Source organism: Neodiprion fabricii, chromosome 4, assembly GCF_021155785.1.
Source record: "Neodiprion fabricii isolate iyNeoFabr1 chromosome 4, iyNeoFabr1.1, whole genome shotgun sequence".
Lineage (NCBI taxonomy): Eukaryota > Metazoa > Arthropoda > Insecta > Hymenoptera > Diprionidae > Neodiprion > Neodiprion fabricii.
This window is the reverse complement of record NC_060242.1, coordinates 1,619,438-1,641,105: the sequence shown is the minus strand read 5'-3', so window position 1 is coordinate 1,641,105 and position 21,668 is coordinate 1,619,438. Positions and strand designations below refer to the sequence as shown.

At 43.5% G+C, this 21,668-nt stretch overlaps 1 protein-coding gene across 1 annotated transcript in view; it reads left to right on the top strand.

Moving 5' to 3' along the window:
- LOC124179504 overlaps positions 1 to 21,668 on the top strand; it is a 72,432-nt gene that overhangs the window by 9,276 nt on the left and 41,488 nt on the right. The gene's annotated exons all lie outside the window — the stretch shown is intronic.

Genomic DNA, 21,668 nt, shown 5'->3' with positions numbered 1-21,668 from the left:
ATAGACAATTCCCCGTTCGTAAGTTCTCCAACTCGCTATTCGGGAAGAGATTAGCGGTAACCCTTCAACCGACGAGTCTAGAATCGGTACCGAAACGCCAGGTTATAAAATCAAGAGAGTGAGCGAGCTTCGATTGATCCTATTTCTCAGATATAACGGAACACACTGCTACCACGGTTTTCCGCAAAACCACGGGGAGGAGAGATTTTCCTTTGAAATATGCCCGCCATTCCTCTTACCCGAATAAATTACACCACCACACCCTCAAGGATCTTTCATTTCACCGAATCTGACTCCTCTTGTAGGAGATTTTCCCTGAATTCGGAAATTCAGTCTTGGCCTGGATCACGGAATAAGTAACAATATAATAATAAGTAATAATAATTTCTTACTCGCGACGTGAATGATTTGATTCACTGCGAAACAAGGTAAACACGTGTATTCCACTGTCGCTCGAAAATTCGTTCTCCTTCGTAATTACTAACGCCCGCAAATGAATTCCAAAGAAACTCCTAAATCGAATGGTTGAGAAAACTTCAAATCGATCATCAATTACTGACATCATTCGGTGTAGATGTGCGAAATGCATTTTTAATTATTCGTAAAGCGACAGTTGCGTCAAGTTTTTTTTTTTTTCTTCTCTTATTTCGCTTTTTGGCTGATATTTCTTACAAGTTTCTCTTTATCTTCTCTACTCGCAACTCTACGGCGTGAACATCGTGCGGCTTGTAAGACTCCGAGGCGAATCTTCACCGCGTTCACTTAGGTTCTCACTCCTGGCCGCGACCTCGTTGAGCAGTCAACCTGTCCACCCACACCTCTATAGTCAACCACCTCGGAGATCGTGCCTTATTGGCCTTTCTCTGGCGCAATAAATTCCTATCGACAACGCCCGCTTGACCGTCCAAGTGTGGTGAAAAAAAAAAGGAAAAAGAAAAGTAATATAAAATGAGAAAATAAGAAAAATGATAAACACCCGGCTAGATTTAATACGCGCGTTTAAACGCGTGTCTCTCGAGAACGCAATAAAGCGAAATATACGGCTACGAGTTGTTGCCGGAGCTTTCCGAACGCGAAGAACGAGAGATTGCTTCTTCGTTTTTACTTTGTGTTTGTTTTTTTTTTTTTTTTTCTCTCAGTTTTTTCTTCCAAATCACTACCGCACGGTAACCTTAACTCGGATTTGCCAAGTTTTCACCCTTCGGGTTATTACTGCAGTGTAACGCAGGATGAGCTGGAAGCTCTGCTTGTACAGGATTATTTCCGGCCGTCTGTCTCTCGCGAAAACCCTTCCCTTCTGTACACTGAAAGGGCGAACAGGAACCCCATACCTATCCAAAGCGAAACTTGAGCACGAAAGGAAATTGAATTTTGCGCAGGTATACGGATTCGCTGCCCTGCTCGATTAACGCTGACAATATCCTATACGTAGGTATATATCCGTCTCTATGTGTCGGTTATCAAAGGCTAAAGAACTCCGCGAAGCTGCTGTTTATTATGCTTGTATGAAGCAAGCATGTTTTATTCGGGTTTCATGCTTTACGTACGCAGTTTTCGTTTTCACGACCGTAGAGTCAGTCTGCTGATGCGCATGCGCGGAGGTGTTAAAAGCGGTCCTTTCCGTACTCCGCGCAGGCGCCGTCGGGAACAAGTCCGACATTACGTGACCCTAACCTCAATTTCGCGCATCGTGAAAAACGCGTAACATACTCGCGTTATGTAAAGAATCGTGTGTCCCACTGAAATTGAACCGAAGTTAGACTCATATTTCACTCCGATTACGAAAGAAATCATTACTGTACAAGCATTTCAATGAAATTCGAAACAGATTATGCAATAAATTTCCGCGTGTTGAAAATCTACAAAATATCACATTTTCGAAAATCCCATGCCGTAGCTCGATTCTATTTTCCGATCCATCGGCATTCTCACCCTCGGACGAATCTTCATAACGACGGTGTAAAACCGAACTCAAGGACATATCGCCTTCCGAAATAATTGTATAATCTATCGAAGGATCCGCCCGACGTAGCCAGAGGCGAGAAAAGTTACGGGACGCGTCGTCGCGCGATTCGGTTGATCTATTCACGGTGCGAGGGTGGCATTTTACCTCCAGCATTGCGGGGGGTGAATCCCGCAGAGCCTCGGTCGCTGGCGTCTCTCGCTTCGTACGTGATGAGACTCCGGTCTCCGTAGCTCCATACCGAACACGCGGACGACTTCCGGTGCGGAACACCTTCCCCGCGAAACCCCTCAACGGCCTCCGGATCCGGACTCGGGTGGCTCTACCCTGGGGAGCATTCGCCCAGCGAATCGTCGGCTGTTCCGCTAAACTCTGTGTTTAGGGTCGGCGTGTATACGTATAAGCTCCGAGTCACAAGTGCCGGGGTAATTGAAACGCTCACGCGATTTCGTAGTATGCTAAATAAATTGATGGTTAATAGCGTTGCAACAATCTTTGAAACGTCGTTGATATAACAAAAAAATATCTAGCAAAAAGTAACTGTTCAGTGTAGGTATACTTATAATATCCAATTATAAATTTCTTGAATATTTTTTGATTGTAATAAATAATCAATATACACATATGAAATTTTCTCCCTGCGATGGCGACTTCTTTGTTTTTTCAGTCCATTTTCAACAAATTTTGTGCGCCTATTTTACATACTTAAACACAGACTTTTCTAATCCTGAGACACGGTTGCATAATTTGTTTATGTTGCATGTATATGTACGGCAGTGAATAGCGAAGGGGCGAAAGTTGTGCGATAAAATTTGTCTTAATTTTATGGCAGGTTCCATATTTTGGCAGCCCTTTGGGCGCAGCCCTTGCCACGCGATGGGCATAAATACTAATTACCAACAAGTTTGCCACCTGCCGTTGGAAAATCCGCGAGGTAATTGAGCCTGAGACCCGACCCTCGAATTCGCGGCTAAGGATCATCCCTAGCAAGCCTCGAGAATAATATCCGACCTGGCTGGCTCCCGCGAGATCGCAGAGAGACAAACGGGGCGACATCGGCTTTAGTTAATCTTCGTTTGGACCGGTGGTTCTGTTACAGGGGCGAGAAATGACCCCGCGGGTCGAAAAATGGTCGACATTGACGTTCACCATCCGAATATCGCACGGTGTTTTTTTTAAATCAATGTGATTCGTGTGAGGTGGAAATCGAGGCTTTTTGGTATTATTTCGATCACGGGCTTTATCGCACGTTGTTGAGAAATTATCTAATTAAATAACTTATTAAATATAACCGCGACAATTGTTTTAAGAATGAGGGAAAAACGATAACTGAAATGATAAACACGTGCTCAGATATCGATTTTTCGTTTTAAATAGTTTTTGAATATCAAAAAATTGAGTACATTTCGTTTACTTCACTACAAAATAACTTGTACTTTGTTAGGAAAACTTTTTTTTTTTTAAGGAAGAAATTCGCTGAAACGGAGCTCCTTCTTCCTTCAATAGTCAACTAAATGTTGTTGTTTGTTGATGAAAAATGAATGTCAGTGCAATCGTGAAAATTTAAATATTCGACGATACCGAAAACGTAGCGAAGAAAAAGGGGATCAATAAACTGCTGGGGATATAATCTTCTTATGGGAAGGGGGGTGAGGCTGAGAATGTGCGCCGTGCCAAAAGATCAGTAATCACTTGGTGAAATCGAATGAATCTGTTGGATTTTTAACTATTTTGAAACAATTTGAAATGCAAAATCAGCATGATAATATCTTGGTAGTTACTTAGTGATTTTTATTCTCCTTGGATTCTTTGTAAAAATTGAAGTTTCGCAAACAGTCGATGCACGATTATCTCTCAACGAAGAATCGTCGAAAAAGTATCGACCCTTGCCACTGCACGAACCCCTTCTCGACTCGAAGAAAACTGTGTAATATCTATTCTGCTTACCTGCCGACGAAGCGCACGAAATTTACTCGTTAGCTACGATAGGCGGTGCAGTGAGTCGAGGAGGTGGATTTCCGGAGAAAGAACAACTCGGCAAACAGGCAGGCAAATAATCCCATACCTCACCAGGCACAAGAACTCTCGAAGTATACCTCGAATTGTGGGGTGTGCGGGCAATAACCGTGAGAAAAGAAAAGAAAATCGCAACTGAAATTACGAGAGGGAAAATAAGGGGGAATTTCCAGCGTGTATGAGCCAATCAGCAAACTGCGCAACCCTCTCCCGTAGATGTGTCGGAAACAATTTGCGACCCCCCCGGCCATTCACCGCGGACAAGAACAACGTGGTCAGCATCCCAGATCGAGGGACTGTGCCAATCCTGAATTTCTGCGAGGATAACTCATTTACTTCCACTAAGGAAACGGTGCCGGATACCGAGCTGCGATCAGCTGGGAACAGAATTTCAACTCCACAGGTATAAAGGCACTTTTGTCCGTCTCGAAATCGGTTTAAAGAATTCTGATACTCGTTTCGAAAGGCGATGGGAAAACTCGATTTATACAAAGCTCTCTTTTCTTTTGCTGTGCGGTATGAAATATGTCTGATATTTCTTGGCCAATATTTGATAGTAACAATATTTGACACTTTTTGGTAGTTTACAATGCTGGGAACAACGATAAACGCAGGTTAATTGGCTCGGAGCGATAAAAGCTCGCTATAAGAAAGGCGAGGATGTTTGACAGCAAGGACAGCGAGGAGAGGATCGGGCACCGCATATCGCATATCCTGCAGACAGTGACTAAATCGAGGCAGGCGGTACATGGGGAGAGTTGCAAGTAAGGCCAAACCGCAAGCTCTGCTAATTAAGTCTGGCTCTGGCACACCGGGTTTATATATCAAGTCTAAAACCGCCGGGTGTGCACCGATGAAATTTGTTTGTTGCAGTGGTAACCGCGGTAATTAGCCGGGAACAAAGCACAACTCGTTGCAGTTGCAGGAAGGGATGAAAATTCCGGGACCAATGCATCTGAGTGTAATTAACGTTACAATGATGCATTAAGGAAAATTAAGCTCTTTGCGGAATCGCGTTTTGTTCGAGACAACTGACATACCAGAGACTTTAGGCTGCATCGCGACTAAACCAGCTGCGGTTTGTTCGTTCACTCGGTCATCCGATCTCCGTGGTTTCAATTCTACCGCCCCTGCCCAAAGCTCACTGTTATAGTTTCTCTCCAGCCAGTTGATGTATTCAGACCGAATTCAAACGCGGTGCCGTTTCATTCCTGACTGACTAACCCTCTTTGTTCTCGCTCCTTGATTGGTATCGAAGCGACCTGCAGGTAGCCGGCAGCGAATTTCACCTTGTTGTACCTAATTAGGATCATGAGAAGAGCGACTGATCAATGAGAAAGTGGAATTAATTTAAGACGGTTGAACCGGTGCTGGTTAATTGTCGAGACTTAAAAATTCTTTCCCAAACCATTTCAATTCGATTTCGGCTACTTTGCCAATTTCGAGATCCTGTTTGGTCGGTGTTGAGAACAGACGGTGGATGACTGATGACGAATGACGCTGGAGTTTGGCTTTGACTGAGGAACAATCGGTGTGGGGACGGCTCACAACGATCGTCGACGAACTGGGTTGGGAATAGAGAGAACGAGGGTGTTAGAGAGGGTGAAAGGGAGGCTGGAGGTTCCCGCTGTGGCTTCAATTACTTATCAGCATCTCACGCGGATGACAGATCGCCTCAACCGATGTGATACAAACGTGAAAGTGTGAGGGAAACGGGAATCGAATCCGCATTAGGGACGGAGGGGAGGTTCAGAAGAGCGGGAACAGCTGGGATTCAAATCGCGATCAGAGTGGATAAATGATCGGGAAAATTCTCCCCGATTTCAACAGGAATTAAGCGAATGTGCGTATCATACTTACGTCTGGCACAGGTGCAACAGTTTAGAGAGAAAAAGAATACCGAAATACGATGAAGAAGGAATGGCGAATTACTCCGTGGAACGGGTGTACAAAAAATTGGAAACTATTTTCTTCCCTCAGCGATGTGTTGGAGTATATCGAAAAATATTGAACACGTATTTCTCATCACGTTCTAATTTCTCTATTTAAGGGGTAGAAGACAGCCTTGAACTTCACCCCCAATAAATAAGGTACGCAATTTATCGTCTGTTGATGATCAACGATGTTAATCGGTTTTATCAAGAAAATCATGGTCATTATCGAGAACTTTTACAATACCGATTTTTGGGGTCAAACTTTAAGGGCGCTTCTTTCCCTTCAACGGCTCAGTTGGCACGTGAAAAAAAATACCTGTCCAATCGTTTTTGGTGTACAACAACATATCCCAAAATCAGTAAAATCGATGATGTACACTTCGAGTGCTTTCCACGCGAGTTGATCGCCCCTGTTTTTCTACCAGGCGTAGAATCATGGGCGACGGGTTTTTGCTACCGAAAATATCCGTCGAAAGGATAGTCCGTGACCCGTGGAAGATGTCGGAGGGCAGAGATCACGGGACGAGCTATCGTCTCGCAAAATCTGGGATGTCACCCACGGGACGAGGGGGATACATGGACATGAAATCAAATCGAACCACATGGTCGAGGTCTCGGGTGATCGGAGCGGAAAAACAGGAGCACATAGGAGGAGAAATAGAGATCAGTGGGACTTGGTTATTTCCCTGCATCGCGAGAATTCTCAACCCGCCCCCCTTATTGTCCCCGGCGTTAAAACCGACGCAGCTCGCGTGCTTCGCCGAGGTTATTAGACGTCCGGGTGTCGTTCCGGTAAAAAAGTGTCCCGGCACCTGGACCCGGGGTCTCGTTCCACGAGTTGATGGCCGTTGTTCGGCCATCGTGCAAGAGTCCGAGCCCCACTTCGTCGAATTGACTCTTACTTTTTATTATTCAAACTTTGCCACCCCGAAACCCTCCTCTCGTACCGCTTGTCAAATATTTATCGAGGTCGAATTCCGGCCAAAAATATACTATACGCACATAGGCTTGACCTTGAAATAAAGAGTTGCGCCACTATTTGATGTACCAAATCAGAACTCGTGTTTCACGCTTCAAACGGTGACATCCACGCGTCCTGATCAATGGACCTGGAAACTTATTCAGGATCACTCCGACCGGTGAACCTCGTTCACGGAATCCTTCCTACGAAATCTCTCGCTGCTTCTTTCACGTATTTTGATACCGATTCAAAAACGGCCCCTGCGAATTCACCGGTTCACCGAGGAAAGAGCTTGGAACTGGATCGTTGATTTCGCCATTCAGACCGATTCCCGCAGTCTGCACCGTCACAGCTGCATTCGCCCGGAGGGCAGCGGCCTTTGGTGCTCTCTTGGTGTGTACCCTGGATGCTCCACGCTTCAGCCTCGCCGCTGACAATGGCTTCGAGATTGTCGAGGGCTCTTTGTGGCGAGGTGCACGACTGGTCTTGGCAGTCCTCCTCGCCTAGACCCCCGTCTCTGAAGATGAATTCCGGAGAATTTTCCGACTGCGGCAGGGCGTCAAGACAGCAAACGCTTCCTTCTTCCTCTCTCCGCCTAGCTATGATACAATTTCACGGCTAGGTGGGATCGCCGGCAATAAAACCACCCCGGCCGTGAATCCTTGACAAAACTCAACAGCACCCATACCCATCTTCGTAATTGGAGCTTGTTTCGCGAACTTTTTGCAAGGTGTTCCGTTACGGATCACAAAGTTCTCGGACCGCTGTTGCAAGCATCCGTACTCGCCGTTCAACCGACGAGCAAACTTTCTTACAGCCTATTTATAAACGTCCGACGATTTCGCCACGTCTGCAATTAAGTTCAAACGGGTAGCGATAAAAACTTCACCACCGACGATCGTTTCCTCTGCTTGTCGATTCGTTTCTCCTTATCTTTTTTTTTGACTTCACCCCACCGCCGGTATCCGCCAGTTATTGTATTCGCGAGTCGTCGCGCCTCTGGACGTCCGAGAAACGCGAATCGCGATAGGTGCTGTAAATCAGGAACCAGACGGACCGTGAGTCCTGGACGACGCGTACACCCCCAAGCCTGGTCATGGGACCCAGAGAAGGATCCACGGCACATCCGCACCATCAGCTCGGAGATTGGATTGAATCGTAGATGGGCGAGAGCGGAGGGTCCGCCCTCGCGAATCAATTTGGTTGTGGCAGGTCATGCATCAAAACGCGAACCCGACACGACATTACCGCCGCCCTTGTCCAGACCACGGACTTCCCACATCAACCAGCCCATTTCCTGCATCCCTCGAGCTTGAGCCGGCGATGCGGAATCGACGGTATTCGGGGGCGAATCCAGCGATCGGTGTTTTCGAACTTGACACCCCATTGCGGATGGCTGCGATGACGTACATCCATACCCATAAATGTAATCCGAGAGACAATGCAGCGTTCGGATATGTCAGACGGTGCTGGCAACTTGTATTGTCCAGGACTACTGGTCTCCGGGTTGGCATTCCGCCTCCGGGACGCGTGCGTCGTGTCGGGTTGCTGTAGCAACCGTTGGGGATGAATCTGGCGACGCCGGGCGTCGCGTCGCGGGCGGGGCTGTTAGACTCTCAGTGCGCCTTGCGACGCCGGACTTGTTGGTACCGCGTTGGCGGTGGTCAGCCTGGGAGAATAGACTTGTTTCCGAAACGAATACTTCGAGACAAACTTTCTCGCTGGGTGAGAAAAGTCGCGTTAAAGTGCTTCGGTTCTGTGAAGTGCTGAGAATAGTACAACATCGAACTTATCGCGCGACGGAGGAATATACTTAGTCGAATGTACAGAAACGCGAAGTAAGGGAGACAACCGAGCGCGTCGCGATGAAAAGCGACGAACAATGAATTATCGTTTATTGCAATAGTAAGGACACGTCGTCGCTCCTTTATTCCTCGATGTGCGGACCATCAATCCTGAAACACATTTTGCACGTAGTCCGACCGGCTGGTTCGACGACCTCGCTATTCTCAACTTCCTCGTTTCTTCCAATATCTGTTCTTCGTTACACCTCGTAGGGAGAATTTTTTTTTTTTTTCCTTTTCTTTTCTTGTTCAAAAAACTTGTTATATTAATTTTTACTCGATGAGTACAATGCGACGCGGTATGACAGGGACGATCAACGACGGTTGAATCATCGTTCCCGAAACGCACGAGCCAACAGGTTACTCACGCATTAACTCTGCCGAAATACACCGTCCCACGGTAAAAGTTCTGGCTTTAATTATAAGGGCGGAGAAGAACGGCTCGTTTCGGATTAACCCTCGTCCTTATCCCTTTTTACCACACGGCGCCATGCGCCCTAATTATAACCGATTTATTCACCTCCGATTTACTTTACTTTCCTGCATCTCACTGTCAAGATTTACCTGAAAATAATACACAACTAAAACCATTTTCTCACGAAATATAAACAAGTGATAGTAAATGAAGAGACGAGTCGCGAAACAGTCCGTTTTTGACTTTTCATCCGAAATTAAGCTCCCGGAATTTTCAACACCCGTTAAGCTGGGTGCTTAGTTTAACCAACCGTGGTTTAATTAATTGAAAATACACGATGGGCGATCCCATCACCCTCTCGGCTCGACAATATTCGCGGTTTGTTGTTGGCGACTCCTAAGCCCCGTTCGTTTTCCTTTTTGATTTACCTTTATTCCCTATATTTTAAGTGCGCTTTTTTACCATTTCTTTCTTCTCACCCTCATTTTTCGCTTGAAGCAGCTGCTACAGCCGATGGTGGATGCCTGTCGTTTTCCCGTAAGTCCGGGGTAATTACAGGTTTATATTTTACGCGCGAATTACGATCTCAGGACAGCGGTTAACCGCATCGGCGTTAAGGGGCAAAAATTTGTACAAACAGCTGCAAGCGTGCGATCGTATTGCACGAAAACTGCAGTTTCGCACTTTATATCCTAGGCACTTTACGTTTTTTTTTTTTTTTCATTTCCGATCCGTTCTACGTGTGTCGCCGCAGCGTTATTGTGAGCAAAATTTCCCTGCGGCGATGTTACGTTAAAATACGTACCTACGTCGGGAAAATGCAACAGAAATAAAAAATATGAAATATAAAAGGAAAGAAAGAATAGAGTAAAACCGAAGAAGAATAATGAAATAAAGAGGAGGGGAAAATAAACAGGAATAAAAATCTGGTAAAATGTGGTCAGAGATATCGCAGAATTTTATACATTGTGGACATAACCGCGCGCATCTATGTATATATTTTATATACATATTATACGTATAGGTACAGGTATATCAGGATGTACAGGCATTCATAATATTTTCCAGAAACATTTCAAGCGAAAAATTTCGATGGAGGATTTTTTTTCACAGCAACCGCGTCTTGTCGGTATATTTTTCCTATTTTACAAAAACAAAAAGTACGTGTCCATATTTTCTCACAAATTTTGATTCAAATTTTCGATTTTCCATGATATTAAAAAATACTCTCACGTGTTGCGTGTTACGGCAAGTACCGATGTAAATAATAACAATAATAATAATAATAATAATAATAATAATAATAATAAAAATAATAATAATAATAATAGTATTATTAACAGAACGATAAGAACGCGAGCGTTGTTCAAACTGTACGGAAAATTGATTTATTAGTACAAATGGCAAAAATTCTATAGATAAAAAATGAAATATTGAACGTCGGGGTTGTTTATTTTGATGTTTTTTTTCACCGATCGTTCATCGCGTGAAATTTTCATAATTAGCATAGTAACGGAGACGATTGTAAGGGAAGAGCGTTGATAATAATAACAGTTATTAATATTCGTATAATAAGAATGAAATAGCGGTAATTAAGAGACGGTCCTCTTGAATCGAAACTACCTAACCCAACGCTATCTCCACCCTCTCGTATAACTGCGCCTTTATGTGTGTATATACATATATATATATATATATTTACATATTTCCCTCTGTCTCGTTGTGAATAATGGGTTTTAAGGATTGGCCGCGAGAACTAAGAGAATTTATCGCGTGCTAGAGACGGATGCACCCGCTGCAGACATAAATGCATTTAAACAATTACGCTGCATCTGCTAGGAACGAAATTAATGCCTTTTGTGATATTCGTTCAACGACGTAATGATATTATTAGAAAATCCTTGAAAAGTTCGGTATATATTAATTACGCAAGTTGATTAAAGTCGATGTATTATACTCTTTTCGCTATATACAATCAGAATAAAATACTTCCCTTAATTATTTTCAATTACTCAACTTTGCGAGAGCGATCGAATTACAGCGGCGTAAGGTCGTTAAGGTATGATTCGAAAAAATTAGATCTCAAACTCTCGGGACACGTGAATAAGTAAGAAAAGAAAAGAGAAAATGAAAAAAAATATATATATATATATATATATATATATATATATATTATATATAAGGCAAAATGAGAAAGGAGAGGGAAAATATTGCGCGACAAGATCGTGTCTCGCATTTAAGACGAGCCTGTCACTCTCTGGTAAAAGTCAAGCAGAAATTCTCTGCCGTTGAAGAAGAGCGATGAATATAATATTAATTTATCCGGTTGTACCAACTCCGTCAGCCTCCGAGACGTCGGTGAATTTTCTTCCTCTTGCCAATTTCAGCGCAAAGCCTTCGCCCCTAAATGCCAATTCATTCCTTTGCTGCAAAATTCATGGTATGTAAGGGTGCGATTAAAGAGCTCCGACCTGCGAATCGCTAATTGTTATACGTATAAGTAAAATGAATTTTACGGATTAAAAATTGTCGCCGATTCTCCTTAATTTTTTTCTTCGTTCACTCTTCGCTCCTCTTTTCGCCGTATGCTCAGTAATGATCGCGATCGAAACGTCTCCTTCAGCTCGGGCAACGATTAAGCGGTGAAACGAAATGAAAAAAAAAAAAAAAAATCTAAAAAAACCGTCCCAAGTGCCCGATTTCGCCCGGGGGAAAAGATAAATAATCTCGTGTCTGCGGTGTTGTGTGCACGCGAAAAGGGACCGAGGGGTGGGAATCGGTATGCTCGACGGGATAACTTCCGTCTCAGCGAAATATCCGTCGTATCCGGGACGCCGGGGCGTCGCGACGTGCACAAAGGGCGCGGATTCGAGCCAGAGTTATAGGTGTGTTGTATACATGTATATACCTAGGCGTATTTCAACCCTGGGAAAACTTTCATACAAGATCCTTAGGGGTGGCGTGGGACGAGTTCCTCGGACTGCAGAGACTGGATTCGATGCAGGGCGGCAAGAATTTACCCTCCGTGACGTGGGTAACTGACCCCGAGAAATCAACCTTCGGCTAAAGAGAAATAATGGCGTAAACACGTATATATATATGTATCTATATATATAAGTCGGAAATTTTCCTCCCCAAGTCCATTTTGCTCTCCAGCTTTCAACGGATGACCAGGAAAGTATTACGAAACTTTTCGCTTATCGTTCATCAACCCTTGTGCTTATATTTTTTGGTTCAGTTCCCGTAGACGTTAAAAAAATTTAAAAAAACATATATATATATATATATATATATGTATATCCAGCCCAGAGATGGATTCGATAGCGAAAGGTGAATGAAACGAATGAATTTTCGCACCCTCGGAGAGTTGGAATAAGAAAATGGGGTCCAGGAGAGCGATTACAGGAATAAGAAAAAAGGGATGAAATTAATTAGTGAAATTAACCGTTTGCGAGGGCTGGAAAAATTAACGCAAGGGGGCTACTCGATTTTCGGTTAAATTCGTTTCCGTGTGAAATTAGCAGCGAGTCCGCTTGCTGGATGTACCCGGCATCGAGGGTATCGAAAATCGAATCTCCGTACTATAAACATTCACCTTAACCCGCGTCAACCCCTGTCTGCTCGAAGCGAAGGTCTCCTACCCTCTTGCCGGCTATAGACGTCACTCCAAATCGCTCGTTTCGAGCTGTTTGAAAGCGACAATGACACATTAATCTCACTGCCATTCTGCCGGACAACGATCGCTTCGCTCATTTTTTCATTATCGCACAGGTCGATAAGAGAGAAATTTTTTTCTAGAGTTTTATACATCGGGTGATAAACCAATACCTTTATTTGTTAATTATAAACTCGAAATTCGTGTTAACCGGTGTTATCGTTACCACTGCTATTACGTTCATTCTTTCCATAATTCTCCCCTCGATTCGATTGTTATTCACACGTATTGTCTTCGCCACCCTGCATTGAATTCAGAATGTTTTCCTCTCGCGATTTCAATTAACACCTCAAATCCATTATGCATGTCTATACGTATGCGAGTGAACTCTGCATACGCGCGAGTTTCACCGCATTAAATAATATCTCGATGGCTGCACCGGGCGGCGGTTAAATTGGGGCTTAAATACCGGTCGCAAAACAACGGAGCTTTTGTCTAGCATCGTGGTGACCAGCTGTTTGCCAAACCGGATGATTGAGGAACTTTTTTAGTTTAATTTGCGCCCACATAAAGGAGCCAACTCCACGTGCCTCCGACTTTAATAACACCCCGTGTGCTTTATTCTATTTTCCTCGACCGTGAAACGTCGAACAATTTGTCCGAGAATCCATCCGAGGATTTCGATCCGAAAAATCCTCCAAATTTTCGACGCGCGATGCTCTAAACTCAAAAATGAAACAAAGAAAGGAAAAAAAAAAAAATAACAACGACGCAGTTTTCAAGATGATTTACAAAGAAATAGACCAATTGTACGGAAATTAAATAGTTATCGGAACAAAATAAGGAATAAAGGAAAAGAAAGATTAGAGAGACGGAAAAATGTGAAGCTAGTACAGCCGTGATGAGATATGGAAGCGAATGGCTCCGGTTTTCCGTTTTCAGCAGCAGTCGTGAAAGAAGCCTTGAAGTGCGCTCTGGTTGATTGCGAAATTACTGTGGCGAAGTGAAAGAATTTTCAAATTGTTCGTAGCGGGGAAATTTTGTCTAAACTCTTTGAAACCATCTGGTATCTACACAGTTAACGAAGAAATATTCGTCAACGCGCGACGTTTTCTAATTTATTATAAAATAATTGCTCCGTATTAATCAAGCAGCCCGATAGTTGAGACAACGAATTAGCCTCGTTCAATTCAATTCACGATCTGCAGAGTTGATTCGGGAACGATGAATTTTTTCCTTTTAATCAATCGATAATTGCGATACGAAATAAATCGTTCACGAAAGTTTAAACGGAAGAAGTGACAGAAATTTATACAATATTTGTTTAATTATGTAAAAAAATTTGAAAAAGCTCAATCATCTCAAAAAAGGAAAGTTGGAAGCCTCTTTACAACGGATGGGAAATTATATTAAAACGAAGATGATTAATTCCGTGTCCCGTTTTCGAAGATTATAAATTCCGAGGATCCAAGAAATACGAGGCTCGTGATCTAGATCCGTTCGCCGTTCGTGCAGCGCTTCGCTCTCAGCCGTCAAAAGTTTGAAAGTCTCGAAACTCACGGGGCTCGTTACAACCTCGGCTAATTATCTCTCCCTCTCCCTCTCTCTCTCTCTCTCTCTCGGAAGATTAGTAATTGCAAGTAAGTGAGCAACGGGGGAACAGGTACAAATTACGCAGCAATCTAGTCGAATTATCGTGCCGAACAAAAACTCGGCTCACTCGAACACGTCCGGAACTTTCTCAGATCATCCTTGTGAATTTTCAAACCGCGAGTTCTTTTTCTCTCTGTTAGAAACAGCGTCAAGCGCCAATAATTTTCCACCCCACCTTAATTCTCTCCCTTTTCTTTGCGTAATATTTGACTTTCCGCCCCCGACGTTTTCAGAAATATACACACATACAATATATATATATATATAAATAATACCGCGACAATTGTGTGATGAACCGAAATCGGGGTTTTTCTCAGTTTCAGGGAAGCTTCTCGCCCCCATTGGGATTTCAAACATCCAAAACGAATTTGAATAATTTCGCCCTTCCGTAGCTTCACGATTTACGGTTCCGGTTTTTTTTTTTTTTTTTTTTTTTTGGTTCTTTTTTTTTGGTTTTTTTTTTCGACACGCTTCCTCCTCCCCTCGTCACCCGTATACGCTACACCTTTGAATTTCTCCTTTACTTCCACCCTCTCCACCCCCTCTCACTTTTTTCCGAATTACCGCAGGTGCGCGCCTCTTCTCCTCGCCTCGGCGTAATGTTATAGGCTTCTTGCATATTTCATCTCGGAAGGGAAAAGTGTCACGAGAAAAGTGGAAAGACAAGAGAGCGAGCTTGTCCCGGCTTCTTTTTCTTCCTATTATTGTTATTATTATTATTCTTCTTCTTCTTCTTCTTCTTCTTTCTCCTCGTCCCCTTTTATTCGCTTATTTCGCCCCAGCGAGCATTTGTTTTCGCGTTATAGAGACTCGATGGAAAGTTTTTCGTCTCGCGGGTTCTTCTTTCTTTTTTTTGCAAAATAAAATGTAAAAGTAAAAAAATCTCGAGTCGCAAAATTCCTTCGGTAGAAACGCGTATAATTTTGAATGAATAAACGATGTTATTATACACGCGTAATATATTTATTATTATTGTTATTATTATACCTTCGCGGAAAGAGGAAAATTTCTCGAAAAGGAGTGTAATTTTCACGGAGCGTGACGCCTTCCAATGACCGCAAAAACTTTACTGCGAATAATAAGGAAACTCACGGCTCCATCGCTTGTACAACGATAAGCGGCACGAACATGCGGAATTTCACTCAATGCGACCATGCTCGTCCTTTATTACAACGGATAATTAAATTCGGTCTACGTTTTGGCCGCGGCTTTATTTAACGCGTGCGAGAGATCGGCGGATAGCGGGAAAAGGGTTGAGAGAAAGTGCCAAAATTCGAGTACATTAAACGCGAGAATGGCGGGTTAAAACTGAACTTTAAAAATTTTAATCTCTGATCAGTAATTAATTGACGAGGGTTACGTGATTCCAATGATTTGATCAAGGTAGCAATTTATCGGTTTCAACGGGGTTGGGGTTGAAATTGCGAATTTTGAAAGTTCCGGAAGCGTCTAATTGCGAATTAATTTTATGGCGAAACTTGAAGTGAAGGAATCATACTTTGAAAAAACAATAAAGTTTCGTATGGTCGGAAATCAGACGGCTTAAAATTCTGCAATGCAAGATTCCAAAAATTCAAATTACGGTAGAGCAAAATTCTAAACAATAAAGTTTTGATACGGTAAAATTCTGAAAATTAAAATATACCAACATAGCGTAGTTTAATCAACGAGTCGGTGTGAAGAATCAGAAAAACTGAAAGTTAGAATGACCAGGATTCCGAACGTAAAGATATAGAAAATCCAAAACAAAAAAAGATAAAATTTGTGAAATTTCACCGAGCCAGATATTCGCGGAACTGAAAACCGTGGATCATTCGGAATTTCGATGTTTCAGATTTTCAAATTTTCTCATTTTCGGAACTTTCAACGTCTCGTTTCGAACCATTCAAGACTTTTGATGTTTCGTCAAAGTTTGATTTCCTTACTTTAGGTTTCGCCACAAGAAAATTCGAAATTTGGCGGTTTCGGAACTTTCCAAATTTTGAATTTCAACAGCACCCCGTATCAGAGCAATTAGATCCTACGCTAGAGTGTAGAAGTTTTTGCGGACCAGTAATGTAATAAATCGCAGCTCTTCGGTGAAAAGTATTTTAAACCGGATATCATAGCGACACGGGAAGCAGCGTGCGTCATTTTCCGTTCGACGATAGGATTGAAATCCCTGCGGTTCCCAAGGGAGCATGGAGAAGAGGATCGAGTGTGGGAATAGAGGAAGGAAGGAAGGAAGGAAGGAAGGAAGAGAGGCGCAGAATGAGGTGGAGCAGCAGGTTGACGGGGCTAAGAAATCGTGGCACTGTTGGTTCCATTCCGTTTGTCGACGGGGGAAGAAAAAGTCGAGCTTTGCTCACGCGCCCGTTGTGCGAAGAAAAGGAAATGAAAGATTGCGTTAACCGGCGAAGCGTAAAAGTGGAAAATATGAAAATAGAGTTGAGGTTTTATCTGAAATACCACCACTGAACTCAATTTCCGTTTTCATCCGGTTCGCGGGTTATTGACGTTCCATCGAGTTACCGGAATGAAAAGCGAAGAAAGGAATGTAGCTGAGGAGAAGCTGAGAGAGAGAGAGAGAAAAATATGAGAAAAAGGACCAAGTAAAATGGGGGAAAATGAAAGAGTACAGAAAAGAGCGTCTTAAAAGGTCAATAAAAATTCCCCCCCTTTTTCATCCTCCTCAACGGGGATCAGAGAGTCACTCTCTCGTGTTTACCTCCCTTCCTATTTTTCCGTGCTTTTCCTTCACTCGAAAGAAAAAAAGAGAAAGAAACAAAGAAAGAAAAAAAGGAGAGATGGCGAGAGAGGAAAAACCGCAATCAACTAAAATAGAACGCAAAAAAAAAAAAAAAAATTCTTCTCGATACTTTTCATCGGCAGCTCCGTCGGGGGTTGCAATTCCGTTAATTGCGGGGGATGAAAAATTCGTAGATCATCGAGTTACCGGTGCAATTTTACGCGGTGGAAAACGCGACGACGAATGTAGCGGAAAACTACGGGAATGAAATTACATTGACCAGGGTTGTCGGCTCCCACCCCTCGGCTTCACCCCCCAGCCGCCTCCCTCTTTCCGTATTATACAGGCGCGTTGGATCCGATGTTTTATTGAAATTTTCCAAGCCGTTCTTTAAACCCCGTTACGTGGTTTGCGGCTCGATCTTCTCCGCCTTCTTTCGAATATCCGAGCTCGGCCCCGTCTATAAGCTCGCTGAATTTATCACCGCGTTTCGAGAATATGATTCACCCTGTTCTAGACTATGGGGAAAATGCTTTCTCAGGAAAAAAAAACGCAGGCTTTTCTTTCTTAACATGGCAGTTTCTTTCAGGAAACTCTGTATCGACTCACTGAAAATAATCGTAGAATTATCCCAGCGCTGTTTTTGAACACAGAAAACAGGAATCGATTTTCGATCACGCTACCGATGAAGCACTGCGTTATCTTTTTTTTTTTTTTTTCTATCGCGGGATTTCATTTCTGTACTTAAATACGAGTACATGAAATGATTTATAAGTTTGTAAGAATTAATCAAGTCATTACTTGAAGACATTTACGAAAGTTAATGAATTTCTACGAGCTAGGTTAAAGTTGGTTACGTTATCGTGTAGCGAGACTTCAGGAAAGTGATCGCTGTTTTCCAGTTGTCGGACGACTGCGAAGGAGCCAAGTTTTCGTAACACGAGTACGTCTTACTTTGTTACGAAAATAACGGTTTTTCCTTTACATCGGTATAACAGCGTTGCTAATATTAACGGGGCGGGGTTGAAATGCCGAATTTGAAAAGTTCCGAAAGCTCCAAACTACGAATTTTTTGGTAGCGAAACTTGAAATAAAGAAATCAAACTTTTGACGTAATATCAAAATTTCAAATGGTCTGAAACCCGACAAGTCAAAGTTGCGATAGTGAAATTTTGGAATATAATTTTTTGAAAATTTGTTTTTCATAATTTTGCTCTATCGTAACTTGAATTTTCGGAATCTTGAATTCGGAACTTGGAGCCATCGGCTTTCCGAAGATTCGAAATTTTGTCGTTTCGTGAGAGTTTGATCAATGCAGTTCAAGTTTCGCCAGCAAATAATTCGGAACTTGTCAAATTCGGAACTTCAATAAACTTAGTACTGCAGCTCGAGCCGATCTCAGAATTTTTATAAGAAACGAGGATGACCCTGTAAAGACCTAATTAATTATTCCCACGCGAGTGTAAGATCGTTGAAAAATCGTGCGGACCGAATTGACTTTGGTGTCAGCGGTGGGACGATCCTCCAGTGCGACAAAAAAAATGTCGAAAAATCACTCTCCCGTTCCGGAGGGTTGCGGCACGATACCGCGTCATTGAATTGCGAGGGTGAAGTCGTCCTCCCGAGTTCCGGGGGGGGCAAAGCGTCACGATAGGTTGCCTGCAGAGCGGGGGTGGCGGGTCTCGGGGGTTGGAGGAAGAGTCGAGCATGTGCTGCGTTCTTCAGGGTGCCGAGCGGGTCTTTCCGTCGACGGGGATGCGGCCGGGAAGCGGTTCGTTGTGTCCCGAAGGCGCGGACCTCCCGCTGGAGTCGCTCTGGGCAGCGGGCCTCGACGAAGGGATGGGTTTCCCTCAGCGTTGCTCCTACGCCCACCACTCTCTACCGACGCCGGAAGACCCGTGGCGGGACCGGAAGCCGGGCTGCAGCCGAACCCCGACGACGTCTACGGGTATCGGCTCCTCGGTGACGGACGAGATATGGACCTCGGCTCCGGAGCGTCGTCTGCTGCGAACCTCGACGACGTCGACGGGCCTCGGCTCGTCGTTGAACCTCCACGAGTCTCGCGACGCCGAGCTCGACGACTGCCGTCGCTTCTTTCCCGGCACTCCGGCGACTTCCGGCCTCGGATCTTCGTGCGAACGTCGCTCCGTCGGTCCCCCAGATCTACCCGACCACCTGTGGCCCGTCTCCGTCGACGACTCCGGCTGCTACTCGGCCCGCCTTAACGCGTCGCTTCGCAACACCGTAACCAGACAGCCAAGGCCCAACCACGATTGGATGCGCGCCGAGCGTGTGTCCAGGTTCAACAAGCATCGGACGATCGGAAGATCCCCGCAGAGGGAGCCCGAGGTTTGGAGGTCGAGGATCGACGATCTTGATCCTGGATACGCTACCGGCAGGATCACCCTGCCTCACAGGTGTCATCATCAGGCTAGACGCAGCTTTTCTACTTCCATTGTCGCCGACCTCGCAAACGCCTCGCCTAAGGGCTCCCAGCAGAGCCTCGGAAGTCGCGAGTTCATGGTGAGTTTTATGTGAACGTAAATTTCAGGACTTGACGAATGAACGTTGACGAATTAATCGATCTTGTTGATTTGTTTGTGATTAAAAAAAAAAAAGAAAAAAAATGAAAAAAACACCCATAGATGCTGTCAACGTTTCAGCCCTTTGGTCGGAGCCCTCCTCGGCACTGTGACAAATTTTATTTCACATCACTTAAGTTATATATGGTCCGTTTCACAACGATCAAAAACGAGAAAAAAGAAAAACGAGGAACTACTCTTGCTATGTGGTACAACAATTCTCAAGAATCAGTAGGCGTTGCAGACACAATAAACAATTCAAAACCCGATAGTATACTTACTAATCTTGACATAAAAGGACCACTCAAGGTAAATTGCTGAACCGTAGATGAATGAACACCTGAAATTTGAAAAAATGGAAATTATTTTTATTTTTTGGACCATCAGCGGCGCCGATGTGGAAATTTTATCGATTTTATTTCGTATAATTTTCTCTCAGTGTAAGATAAAATTCAGGATAATTTTCACAACAAAATTGAAAGGAACCCGATTTTTCTGCAGATTTTTCAAAATCGACAACGACAATCCGAAGCGTATAAACGATCTATTAGAAATTCGATGATTCCGGCCTAAGCTTGTTACTCGGGGATTTTCGGGGTCGCTGATCACGAATCTGAAGTCAGAATTTGATCGTTTCTAAATCCAAGATAGCGGATCCAACATGGCGGATGTAAAATCTAAAAACCTATAAAAATTCAATCACACTGTTCGAAACTTGTTACTAGGAGGTTTTTGGGGTTGTACGAAGCAACAAAGATCTTCCGAAGTTGTACAATAAACTGTGATAAGGCTATAAGGACATGGACATTTTTTAGGTGATTGAAAGGGTTGATACATACACGGTTAAAAAAAAAAAATGTCCCGTTAAATCCACTAAAATTTTTGGGTTGATTAAAACCATTTGTTAGTATACGACTAAGTGGGGGAAAAAAAAGTAAAAATTACAACTCGAAGATTGATATGATAATTCAATTGTAAAATTACCAAAAATTTTTGTCACACTCGTTAACAGAAATGTAAGAAATTTCACAAATATGAAGTCAATCTCTTGTTGTTAGTCAAGTTTTTTCTAACAGTGATACGACGCGAGTATGCACGACATATATATCGTATATATATATATATATAAGTATATGTGCATTACATATGTATCAAGGATCACCGAACGGTATTAATTAACAGAAACTAGAGCCGTATTTACGGCGAGCTTACCAGTGTAAATTCTCGAGAAGTTGCCTGCGCGTGCATAACCGAATCCAATTACCGGCGGTACCGGTAAAAGGGGCGAAACTCGGTGACGCCGGGGGGTGGAAATGGCCGAGGGTAAAGCCCGTGGCCCGTGACGGGCGGATTCCGCGGGTTGCACCATGAAGGTTATACGGGAAATAGTGCGTCCCGTTAACGTCATCGAGTATACGGTAACGAAATTGCGTTCGCAAAACGGCTGCGAGCTCAAAGACCGAGAGCGCGAGGATGGGGTTGATTAAAAATTTTTAAACTTCGTGGCCCTGCATGCATGCGACCGTGTTCAAATTAAACGTAAATTTCTTCCTACTCCTGGAGGGCGGCTCTGAAATTGGAGAGGAGTTTGAAAAACGGAAGGTTGTAAAGTCGGAGGGGGGAAAAAAAAAAACGATAAAAAAAAGTAAATAAAAAACCTACACGACGGGTTAATTTTTGCAACGCAGCTTCTTTTTTTCAAATTCTTTTTACCGTTATCTAGGGGGGGTGGAGGGAAAAAATTGCGGATGATCGATTTCAACTCTTCACCTACCGGCGTTTGTTAATTGATAGCCCGACTAAAACGGATCGCTCGGCAATTTGAGGGAAAAGTTCGACGCGTGGCTGCAATTGACGGTCCGAAAGAGAGATCGTTGAAAATTATCACACTTGAGCGTAAAAATATTCCAATTTCGG